The sequence below is a fragment of the Phalacrocorax carbo genome, chromosome 28 (assembly GCF_963921805.1).
Source record: "Phalacrocorax carbo chromosome 28, bPhaCar2.1, whole genome shotgun sequence".
NCBI lineage: Eukaryota > Metazoa > Chordata > Aves > Suliformes > Phalacrocoracidae > Phalacrocorax > Phalacrocorax carbo.
In genome coordinates this window covers 1,356,077-1,369,053 of record NC_087540.1, presented here as the reverse complement: position 1 = coordinate 1,369,053, position 12,977 = coordinate 1,356,077, and positions in this window count along the sequence as shown.

Here is a 12,977-nt window from a genome sequence, read left to right as displayed (position 1 = left end):
ACGGGCATCGGGATCGTCACGACAAGGCATCGCTGCTCTGTGCCACAATTTTAAGCCTCAAGACCAGCCGAACTCTGTGATGCCTAACTTGGTGATTTATTAATATTTCATCGTCTCTAAAAATTATTAATTTTTATTATTATTATTATCCTACTTATAGAGCCCAGGGAACTGCATAGCAATTGGCTGAATTCAGATCTGGCCAAAATATTTTTAGCATATTTTTGCATATTTTTTTGGTGGTGGTTTTTGCAATATTTTTGTCCTACCCTAACTATGGATATTTCATGACAAAAAAAAAAATCCGGTTTCTTGAAAGAGTGGGTTTTCTGGTTTAAATACGAGAAGGAATTTTTTGCTTGACAAAAGTTTGAAAGAATTCCCATGTTCCACTAAAAAAAAAAAGTCTAACAGCCATCCCCCGTCTCCTCTATGGCACTTTTTTTTTTTTTTTTGCCAATTTTTTTTGCAGGTGGAGGCACCTCCCACCCTCCGAACCTCCCTCTGGGCCCTGGCCAGGGATGAGAGGGAAGGAGCAGCTTGGGGTGGTTTTGCTGCTTTTACAGAAGCAGCTGGTGGAGTCCGGGGATGGGGGGGGGGACACACACAAGATTTGCAGCCCCCCATCCTTTCCCCAGGGGAATCCCCGTCACAGAGCCAGCGCGTCCCCATTTCCCACCCAGGTACCGCAACCCAACCGCAAAACCTGCTTTAAACCATTCCGCCAAGCTTTTAACCGTTAAAATAGTCACAATTTTAACCTTTTTAATCCTCTTGCAGCACCCTGCTGCGACCCAGGAGACGGTTAGCGCTGAACAGCCCCAGCGAGGGCAGGATCCGGCCCCCGGCCCGTTGCCCCGCTAAGAGCATCACTGCCCGTCGTGCCCCGTGTCACCGCGGCCGAGCCGGGGCTGCTCGTCCCCGCCAGCCTTCCTCACCCCCACCCAGGGCTGGCTTTTGCTTTTTCCTCTCATTTTCCTCCTTTCTGCGACTCCTCTCCATGCGGTGCCGGGGACGTGGCACTGCAGTTCCAGGGCCGGCGCCGGTAGAGGCTCCCGGAGCCGCTCTCAGCCCTGCCTGATGCTCCCGGCTGCTCCATCACCTTCCTCGTCTCCAAAGTGCTCCTGGCTGTCACCTTCCTCATCCCCACAGTGCTCGAAGGGGCTCACGGGGAGCCCGGCATCAGGCCACCTGCCTGCTCACCTTTCTGCTTCTCATCCAACCCGTGCACCAGCAGGCTCGGCTCTGGGGGTGCGCGTGGAGGGAGGGAGTTTGCTGACATCTAGCACAGGGCAAACATCCACCACCCTCTTCCTCGGTGGGGCAAAGCCACCCCGCTGCTGCTTTTCTCCCCGGCCCTTTTCATAAACCTCTCGTTCTCAGCCAAAGGGCTCAGATACTAGGGCAAGGGGGAGGCAGGGCTGTTACACGGCCCCCTCTGTTCCCCACCTGATTTTCCTGTGGAAAAAGCAAACAATTACACTTTAAAAAAAATAACTCTCTGCACTGAGTCAAGCATTTGGCAAGAATAGCTCAAACAGCGCGGGGCTTTCCTTCTGAGAGCTGCAGTTTGATTTCTGGGGGTGCAGGTGTGATTTATTTGCAGCTTTTACCTCCTCTATGCCCAGTTTTGGTTTGGGTTGGTTTTTTTTTGGGGGGGGGGGACGGGACATGCCACGCCAGGCCACCTCTTGCTGGAGCAGGCAGATGAGCCTCCTCTGCACACCTTGGGTGCTCAGAGCTGCCAGAACAGGCAGAAAACGGGGTGCAGCCTCATCCCAGCCCCTTTACCCCAAACCCCGCAGGCGTTGCTCGCCCCAGGGGGGCTCTCGCAGTGGGGACTCGGGGCAGCGGCTCCTCTGGGGGACGCAGGCATTTACCCATGGGAAAATGAGCAATAGCACCAAAACCTTCAGGAATCCCCTTCCCTGAGCTTGGAGCCGCTCAGCTTCTCCCCAAACCTCGCTAGAGGCAGGGGGGAAACATCATACCCTGCACCCCTGGGGCAAGCTGAGCATCCCAGGCTGCTTCGCTCAGGTGAAGAGAGGCGGCAAGGGAAAGCCTGGAGTTTGGGGGCGAAAAGAGCTGGATTTGCACGCAAGCACCCCAAACCTGGCCACAGCTCAGCGCTCGGGAGCTGCCCCAGGGTCATCTTGGCTTCTGCTGGTGTCAGCTGGGGGATTTGACTCTCCGGACTGGCCCAGGGGTGGGAGAACTCCTTGGCTGGGGGCCGCAGAGCTCTTCTCTCCAGCTGCGCATGAACCGAAGCACTTGGGGATATCACCAGCACATGGCTTAGTGGGTGGAGCTGGCTGGACATTTTTCTGATGGAAAAATGACAATTCATCAAAAGCGAGATGTCACGCCTAAACACGGTCCGTTTCTACAAAGAGTTTGTTTTGAGAGAGAAATTGGGAGGGGAGAAGCGCTGAAACGAGATCAACACATTTTGCTTTGGGCTTTTCAAGAAGGAGCACTGAGCTTGTTTTTTAAAAAAAAAATATCACTTTTCATTTTAATATTTCGCATTATAGAGTCTAAAGTAATTTACTTTGCAATTTCACTCTGAGAAAAACATTGAAGTTTCAGCTCTTGTTCTTCCTCAGAAGTGGAAGAAAGGGGGAAGGAGAAGGGAAGAAAAACCTCAAGTATTGCCAATGAATTTCAAACATCCCGTTCCCCTTCCGGCTGTCTTAATGAGATCAGTCTTGAATCTATAGGAACCCAGCTCGGGAAAAAAATAAAAGAAATCTCATTCAAAATGTTTTCTCGACAACAACAAAAGATGAGGAATGGAAATGCCCATGGGAAAGGAGCAAGTTGGAGAACACTAATTTTTTTGGTGGGGGAGAGGGAGCTTTTGGAGAGGACAAGCAGGAGAAGGTCCCGCGGGATGGGGGAAGGGACCATCTGGAACTACTTGTTGGAGCTGATGCAACGTCGCGGGGAGCAGCACCAGACGAAGCGCGCTGAGGTTGTCCCCTGCAGCCATTTCGGTGGGAGCAACCCCTGCCTCATCCCACCGAAACCAGCCCAGCCTCACCCCGAGAGCTACGTCAGGGAGCGCAGGCTCCCGGCCCTCGGTCCGGGCAGCCGACGCTGCGAGAATAAGCAGCTTTGCTCAGGAGAAAAGCAAACTCAAAGCCTTTCTATGCAAAAAGAAAAAAGAGAAATCGTCTAGAGGAAACGCAGCAGCAAAGAGGTCGTGGATGAGGCAGAGCAACAATCCAACCTGCAGCTGCTGGAGAGGCAGTGCCCGAGCAGCGGCAGCTCCCAGCCCCATCCTTTGCAGGAGGATGCCACGAAATGTTGGAGATCTGCAAAACTGTGCTAAGATGGGGGACCCGGAGCCCTGCGGCCGGTCCGGGCTCACGCTGCTGCACCCCTGAGGGCAGAGCTGGGGCTCGCCCTGCCTTCCTTCCACACAAAACGCCACCATCGCCACCTTCTCACATCAGAGCTCCTTCCAGGAGGGAGCAACGGGCACAAGGGAGGCTCTTGGGCCTCCACACTGACCATGCGAATGGTACCAGACGAGCCGGCACCCGAGACAAGCAGCGCACCTGGAGGAAAAAGATCCACACCGACCCTTTCAGTTTGCCTTCCTTTTTTTTTTTTCCCCAGAAAATGCTTCCAACCATGGGAAATAAAATAGGGTAGAGCTGGAGGGATGGCCAAGTCCCGGCAGCCTCAATCCCCTGCTCCTCCTCTCCATCCCACCCTCCCGCACCTGCCTGGGGGTCGCGCTGCCTCCTGCTCCCCCCCCCCGGCACTCGGCAGATTTTTTTAGCTACCACAATGGCACGGGCAACGGTGCCGGGCCGATGCCAGCCACATCCCGGGCTAACGCTGCCTCCCCTTTTGTCTGAGGGCATTAAAACCCCAGAAACGTTGGGGTGGTGGTGGGGGACCGGGGGGCTGTCAGTGCATGATGAGTGGCTGCGCAGCGTTACCCGTCTGGCACCGGTGCCCCTCGCCACAAATGCCATTGGCAAAGCTCTGCACAAACATCTTTTCAGGGCTCGCCTGGTTCTCCCGGCTGCCATAGAAACCCCTGTTTAGCTGAAAGTATATTAAAGGGTGGCGCTGGCCCTCGCGCTGAATTCATCACATTGTATTCCCCCAGAAAAAAAAAAAAAAAAGAAGAAGAAAGCCCACCCCTTTGTGCCTCTGCCTTCGCTTTCTCTGTCCAAGGGAGATGGTCGTTCTCTGGTTCATTTTGTACTCGCAATTGCAACCCCCCGCCCGCTCCCCAAGGGCGGCTCGGCCCTGGGAAGGACCGCTGCGTCCCACCAGCCCTCACCTTCTGGCATCCTCTCTCTCCCCCTTCCCCAGCACCACCAAGGCAGCACCAAAAGGCTCCTTAGAATAAATTTCTAAAAAAAAACCAAACAAAACCCAACAACAAATAGATATGAAAAAATCTGGAGGGGTAAATCCCTCCCTGCTCCCCCATCCTGCCCCTTTCCACCCATCCCTCCCCAGCGCTATGGGCTAAACCCAGACTTGCAGCCGACGGGTCCCAACAGGGGTTTTTGGGAGGGCAGAGGCACGCCTGGTCACACGCATCCCTTTCCTTACAGAACCAGCTTGAATAGCAAGTTTCCAGCTTGAACAGCGGCATGAACGCTACGGAACACATCTCAAATACAGATAAAATGATATGTAAGGCGTGACTCGAAGAGGTATAAGCCCATTTTTATTCCCCCAACTGCTGAGCAAGCTCATCCCCTCTACACAAGCGAGGACCTGGCCCTGACACCTTCCCCGTGCGGAGCGGAGCAGCTTCGCCCGCCCTCGCCGGCCCAGGAGGGACCTCGGGGGCAGCAAAGAGGTAATTTAGTCATTTCAGGCGCATCGGACTGCGCGAGCTGGGAGTCACCTATTCAAGCAGATTTCATGCCCTGCCACTGGACGTATCTCTCTATCAGGGCAGCCAGCGGAGGTCTCGCAGCGGCTCCCGCGACCCACCTCCAGCCCACTCTGCACCGCCTTGTCGCCCCACAGCAAAGACCCAAGCAGCCCCAGGACACTCCAGATTTACACCGAGTTAAAAGTCCAACTGTGTTACTCAAAAAAACCCCAGCACTTCGCGGTTATAAACTGCGTTTTCACTTCCAGAAAGGGGAAACCTCCCTGTTTTTTGCAGAATTTCTTCATTGCGGTTTGTGACAAATTCTCCCGCAGCTTTTTTCCCCCCTCGAAGATTTAATTTTGCGGGGCATCTCCTCCCAAAGCTTCCCATTTCAGTGAAAACGAAGCCGTTTTGCCCAAATTTATTGACCGTTATTTTTAGCCAGTTCCCTCTGCAGAACCGCCCTCGAATCTAAACTGAACTTACTCTCATTGCTCCTATCGGCGCCCGCGGAGGTGCCTGAACGCAGCCGCTATCTCAAACCTGCCGTGAAAGTATTCCTTAAATTTTCAAAACCCTCTTACCAATTTAATTTTTAAACCGTTTATTTTACCTCCGCTCACAATAAAAGCAGAAAGGATCAAAGCCGAGCCCTTTTGTGGCTCAGGGTGCCCCTGCCATCAGCGTGCTTTGTTCGAAACCCCCTCAAAGAAACTCTCATTTCGGTCAAGAGCCAATTATAAAAATTGGGTTGGGGGTTTGCTAAGCTTTAGAGGTGTAAAATTGTCATCACGTCGGTGAAGCTACCAAACGGCCAGGCACAGGCGGTGCGTTAGGCTGGGTCTAACTTTGCCTGAGCAGAGGGAGCACCGACGGAGGGGACGTAACGTTGTTTAAAGGCCAGTTCCCCAGCTCAGGGAATGAGCCCTTCGTCCCTTATCCCTCCTGCACGTGCAGCAGGCCCTGCGTTGGGTCCTCAGCAGCACTCCGTGGGGTTTACTTGCTCCCAGCAGCTCAGTTCATCCCCACAGACACCCTGGGGGTTTCGGGAGGGTCCCCCTGGCCCCACACAGCCCCCCCCCCCCAGGATCCCAGCAGCAGGGCCAGGACTGTAGGCATAGCCCGCACCAGGCTGACGTGGGTGCAGCAGCGCTGGGAAGAGTGACCCAAAAGCCACCCCCTTCCCAGCCCCGCGGGCGGGCGGGGGGAGCTGGGTGTCCGCTCCGAGGCAGCCCCGCGCCAGGACCCGCAGCACCATACGGGGTGCACGCACCCCAAACGGTTTGCTGACCTCCTGCTTGGGCTACGGGATCACCCACACCCGGAGCTTCCAAACCCATCCCACGAACCGGGCAGCCGCCAGCATCCCCCACCGTGCTCCGGGGAGCGGAGGAGCCCCCCGCTCAAGCCCATGCCGGCACATCGGTCCCACTCCACGTCACAGCGGTGGGGGGACCCTGCCACGCTCTCGTCTGGCCGCTCTCTGCCGATCTGCATCACAAAAGCCCCATTCTTGCGAACTTGGGCGACCTCCCGACCTCGCCAGCTCGGGGAGTGAATGGCTTTAGTCTGCCACGACCATCATGTCACTTTGATTAGTGCGTGAATAAACTCTCAATCCCAGGCTGGGGGAGGCAGGGCCGGCGGGAGCCGCGCTGGTTCGCAGCCCCGGCTGCGGGGGCAGCACCCTCAGCCCCGCACCCAGGGGCGGCCACGGGGATCCCACCACCCAGAGCACCCTCGCCCCTCTGCCAGCCAAAGCGGACCGTGTAACCCCCCGCCCTGCCCTGCGTGCAAGGCGCTGGTGGCACCGCGTCCCACCTCAGGGCTTGGGGGTGACCCCAACCCACCAGTTCCCACTTCCCACCACTGCCACCTCCCCACAGGACCTTGATGGTGAGCAGAGCAGCCGAAGTGAAAAGTTTAAGGACCCCCAGGGAAATAATTCCTGTCTCCCTCATTCCTTCAGCGCCCCAAACCCAGGCAGCAGCACCACAAGCATCAACGGGGAAGCTTCCCGTGCCAAACCCCGCTGTAAGCACCGGTTGAGCAGGCTGGGCTCAGCTGGATCCAGCCCAGGTTCCTTCAGCCCCCGAAGGGGTTCGCAAAGGGCTGCAGGAGCCTCCAAAACACTTGACTTTTCCCAAATTGAACAGGGAAAGAGCAGCGAGGGCAGCCACCTCTCCCCAGCCCCGGGCAGGGCTTTCTGAGCACGCGGATGCCTCTGGATCCGGGCGAAGCTCAGCCACGCGTTTCTGTGACAACAGGCAGCCGGTGCCGCTCGCCCAAAGGAGGGATGGGTGCCGGGGGGACCACAGGGGTGCCCCTTGCCCCAGGGGCGCTCCTGGCTCGCTCGGGTCCAGCAGCCGCACCCAGCTCAGCGGGGACAGCCACGCGATCCACCCCCGCTCCCAGCCTCACCTAAGGAATCAAGCATTGTCTGGGGGATCAAGAAAAAAAAAGCTTACAAGAGCTGACAGCAAGCTTTCGGCCCCGCAGAAATGCACGTTTTGGGGGGAAAGCCTGGGGGATCCTGTATTTCGGGAGGCCCTGGGGTACGCTTCGGTTTGCAAGCCAACCTGGAGTACGGAATGAATGTCAAACACCTGCTTTTGAGGAGATGCCAAACTCTCGCACATCCTTCCCGCTCGCTGCGCGTCCCACAATATCTAATAAACCCCGAGTTGTTCAACACCTACCTAAACTGCCAAAATATCGCCATTTTAAGTCTAAAAAATGCAAGATCTGTAGAAAAGGGTTCGGAAGACAGTAAATTAGGCCCTGCACGAAGGGCTCTACATGGGAAGCTAATGACCTTTTGTCTCTCCTGTCTACAGACGGGCCTCATTTGCATGTATGCAGTTGGAATAATCTCGCCCATATTTCAAGCGTGTGGCTGCATCCCTGCGTCCTCCTCCGGAGAGGTTCCCTCCTGCTGTGCATGCCATTATAATAGTGCAGCCACTTCAGACTGCCTTTAAAGCCACCTAGACACCAGCCAGGCTTCTCCAGCCCAACGGGAGGCTCTCCCCATGGAAGAGAAAGAGAGGTTTGAGGCCCCATATGTGACAAAAATGAGAAGTCCCAATGGGGCACGGCTGGGGGACACCCCGAGCTGCGAGACCCCCGACAGCAGCGCCCATACCTCAGCTACGAGGAGCATCCCTGGGCTTTGGGGGGAGCTGCTCCAGTAACAGCCCCCATCCTCTTCTGAGGACCAAGATTTTAGGTTGATCTCAGATTTATGGAGCCCAGGTGTTTTACCAGAGCCCTGTGCCGCAGGCTGAAGCCCTGGGATGCCCTATCTTAGGCGCTTTGAGGATACTTTTAAAGCGATTCCCAAAGGGCAGGTTGAAAAAGTTGGAAGTGGAAAATCGGGGTGCCACTCGAGGTCTCCCCCCGCCTATCCCTGCTCATGTTGCTTCTCCGCAGAGCCCGGGGTATGTCAGGAGGTTTAACAGCCCAAGGAGGAGCTCTGAGCCTGACCGGGGGAGGCTGCTCTTACTGGGGCCAGAGCAGCTCTTTGCAACATCCACGAACCCGACTCCCGCGCCAGGTGTGGCGAGGCAGGGTGGCTGCGCTGGCAGGGGACGCCTCGCACAGCAGAGCCCTCTGGTAGCACTTCGCTTCGCACTGCCCAGCCTCACCCATCTGCCCCACAGAGATCCCAAGAACAGGATTAGCCCCGGCTCGGGGCCATCGGGATTGCACGAGCCAGAGCAATGCGACTCAAGCAGCTCACGCCAGGACCCCGAAACACCGAACACCAGCCCCTCTTCCTCCCCAGCCCTTTCCAAGGCTTCCAGTATTTTTTAAAAAAATAATAAAATCTCTAATTTACGCCATGGTGCCCCTTCACTGAGCCCCAGGAGCTGTTCCCAGCCCCTCTCCCTGCGCCAGGATCGGGCCCGTCCGGGAGCGGAGCGGCTCCGCTAACAATAACGCCGGGCGCTGGGAAGGCAGCGCCGTGGCAAACACAAGACCTCAGACAGGCAGAGCTGTCAATCCGGCCCCGATCTTTCAAAAGATTGATTAAGGACAAAAAAAAACAAACAAAAGAGAAAAGGGAACTTATGGACATGAGCTGAGAGGCGGGGAAAGAGGGGAGGGGAAACGAGCCCGGCCAAGTTAAAATTCCGACGGAGAAGTTGCAGCTGAACTATAGAGTCTAGACAACCATTCACAGCCCCGGCCCCAATTGTTATATAGCCTCTATTGTCTTAATTAACCATTTTAGCTGAAATGGAAGCAGACAAATCTTTTCTTCTCCGTTCCACCCCTCCTCTGCTGCACACTCGTGCAGACAAACACACAACCGAGTCAAGTGCTTTGATTTAAAAAAAAAACAAAACCAACAACCCCTCGGCACATACACACACACACACACCTTCTTTTGGGGGGAGATCTTTGCTAGGTTCCTTGAGAAAATCACTCGCCAAACAAGCGGGGGGGAGAGGGGCTAGTTGGAAGGTGGGGAGGGGGGGAAAAAGGAATGCAAATCCTGACGCAACATGAATGGGAACAAATGGGTTGATTCTTTTAATCTCCTAATGTGCTTAATAAAGCATTATTGCAATGCAAATTTTATTTTAATGCTGTACATATTTTATTTGACATGCCGGTAATTTTAGTTGGCTGAACAATCCGCCGCTTTGTTTTACCGAGTTATTTCTGTTTGGGGGGATATTTTTGAGGGTATCATGGGACTTCTGCCAACCGATACCCCCTGGGAATCGCTGCAGCACACTCTTCAGAGGCTTTAAGCTAAAAATAAAATAAAAAAAAAATAAGAGGGCCAAATTCTCCTCTCCTGACCCCCGTGGAAATGCAGAAGGAATTCAGCAGCACCTCTCACCCCACTCTCTGAACCCCCACAAGCCCCGCAACCTCTTTTCACCCCTCCCACCCGTTGCATCCCATTTTTACACTGATTTAACAGGGTTTTAGTGGAAAAAGCCCAAGCAGCAAAGCAGGCGGTCGCCCTCACTGAGGACCCCAGCGCGAAGCTCTGCCCCAGGCGCACGGGGAAGGTGCGTCGGTGCAAGAGGACCTCGGCGCCGAGTCCTGCCCGGTCCTGGGACTCTCCAGCCCAAGGCAGGCAGAGCCTTTCACCCCCACATCCAGCCTTCTCTAGGGTGGGTTTGGGATTTGCCTGCTCCGAAAGGCGCCTGCCCCTTCACAAGGGCTTTGCACGAGACATTCCCGGTCCCCGGCTCATGGTCCGCGTGGTGCCAACGTTGCCCTTTCCTCCCCAAAAGCCCAACCGGGGCATCTCCTCCGAGGCACCGTAGAGCAGCAGCAGCTTCCCCAAAAGAAACCAGGGTTTTACAAACATTTGGAGAGCCAGCCTTGCCCTGAAGGGGGGGAATCTGCCTCGTTTTATGGCGGTGTGTCAAGGTACAAACCTGATTGCGAAAGAAAGAAATTAGTGACAATTATAATCACCGTGCCGGGCTGCAGCTCTCTAATAGAAAACTGTCATTTTGGCAGGATAAATGCAGCTCAGAGAGCTCTGTAAAACAAACACGGATGTGTGCAAATGTGCAAGTTTGTGAGTGCTCCCGAGTCCACTCGGAACGGGGTTTTTTTTTCTCAGCACAGAGCTGAGCATCAAACCGCTCCCTGCGGGTAGCGAACCGAGGGACTGCTCTGCTCCCCCCGTGGAAACCCCGAGGGATGAGCTGAAGGGCAGGGAACGACCCCACGGAGCGCTTCAGGAGACAAGAGGCACAGGTGGAGGACAGAAAAGGCATGCAAAAGCCTTTATTAAATGCACTTGTGGGGTTCTGGAGCTGGACACCCCCACAACAGAGCGTGCAACCCCTTCCCGTTTCACTGAGCTCCTCCTGCCCCAGCATTTCACCAGGGCAGGGGGCAGAAGCCCCGCTCTGATGATGAGGATGGGCTCCTCTGGCAGGGTGGAGAAAAGGGAGATGGATCTTTTGCAAAGACCTTGAGTGCAGAGGGAACGTGCCTCGCTGCGAGCCTGGAAATCCCGACCCCGAATCTGTGCGGCGACAGATTTAGGAGCTCTGCCCATCCTCTGCTGCAGGAGGTGTGGAAACCAGAGGCATGAAGGGGGTCAACGGTCTTCCCTTCACCTCCGGGGACGATTGATCCCTCCACAGTTAAACGCTGCAGTTCAGAGACGGTGTCAGGAAGCCTTTCAGCTGCTGATCACCCCCAGGGAAGGGCTGCAGGAAGGATTAAGGGGATTAATATGGTCCAGGAGCTGCTTCTCAGAGGCTTGCCACAGCCAAGAAAGCCGGTCTGCGGGGCAAGGAGGGCCAAGCAGGGACCCTCGCCTTCACCGAGGGAGCAGGGAGTCTGCAAGTCAAGAGAAGTCCAAAATGCATCCTGGCCTTTACTGGTCCTCCCTCAGGACCTGCCACAGCTGTGCAAACCCACCGAGCTGTCACCGGTGCCCTCCCAGGATGCAAAGAGCAGCGTTTTTTGGGGAGAAAAAGCCAGTTCTGCCTACCTGCGTTCGGAGCCAGGTCCTCCAATTCCCAAATTCCCACCTCGCTTCCTTCCTACAAGGTACACAGGGCACACAGGAACAAGAACCACAGAGAATTCATGCCTGGAGCCCTGCTGGGGATACCTGAGGGGTATGAGACCCACCGAGCTGGCTCGACCTCCAGTCGCCCCCCATGGGAGGGTGGGAGTCCCATTCTCCAGCCACCTGCAGCCAGCAAGCCCAGCTGTGCACCCCCTCCCACCTACACCACCTTCACTGGGGCACTCCAACCACTGCAAAAGCAACTTCACAAAGGTCTTTCCGAAGAGCAGACGCCGCAGAGATGACCAGGGTCACCAACACCCTCAGTAAAACCTTTGGCAGCATCCTCAACAAGAAAACAGCCAGACCCTTGAGCACACACAAGTAACAGAGGCCAGCCTGAGAGCTGAGGTGCAGGAGGACCAGTGCGGGCAGGGACTCACACCACAGCCTGCAGCAAGGTCAGAAGCTGAGATGAACACAGGAGGAGACAAGAGCCCCTCCACCCCCTCCTTTAAATTGCTCATGGGCCAAAGGGGTCTCCTCCCCCCACCCATGGGTGGGACCACAGCTTGTTTCCACTACCCAGCTGCTAGCGCTCTGCTTGACACCGCCCCAGCTGGGGTGTAGGTGGAGCTGGGGTGATGGGAGCTTGGTGCATGATCCGCCATCACATGCATGACCTGATTATCCTGTGCATGCTCCATCCACCACATGCGTGCTCCAACCATCCCATGTGTGCTCCATCCATCCCGTGCATGCTCCATCCATCCCGTGCATGCTCCAACCATCCCGTCCATGCTCCAACCATCCCTTCCATGCTCCATCCATCCCGTCCATGCTCCAACCATCCCGTCCATGCTCCATCCATCCTGTCCATGCTCCAACCATCCCGTGCATGCTCCAACCATCCCGTGCATGCTCCAACCATCCCGTGCAAGCTCCAACTATCATCACCTGCATGCTCCAACCATCCCAAGCATGCTCCATCCATCCCATCCATGCTCCAACCATCCCGTGCATGCTCCAACCATCCCAGGCATGCCCCATCCATCCCATGCAAGCTCCAATTATCACATGCATGCTCCAACCATCCCATGCAAGCTCCAATTCATGCATGCTCCATCCATCCCATGCAAGCTCCAACCATCCCGTGCATGCTCCAACCATCCCGTGCAAGCTCCAACTATCATCACCTGCATGCTCCAACCATCCCAAGCACGCTCCATCCATCCCATCCATGCTCCATCCATCCCATGCAAGCTCCAATTATCACATGCATGCTCCATCCATCCCATGCAAGCTCCAATTCATGCATGCTCCATCCATCCCATGCAAGCTCCAACCATCCCGTGCAAGCTCCAACTATCATCACCCGCGTGCTCCATCCATCCCATGCAAGCTTCATCCATCCCGTGCAAGCTCCAACTATCATCACCCGCGTGCTCCATCCATCCCATGCAAGCTTCATCCATCCCGTGCATGCTCCAACCATCCCGTGCATGCTCCAACCATCCCGTGCATGCTTCATCCATCCCGTGCAAGCTCCAACTATCATCACCCGCGTGCTCCATCCATCCCGTGCAAGCTGCATCCATCCCATGCAAGCTCCATCCAGCC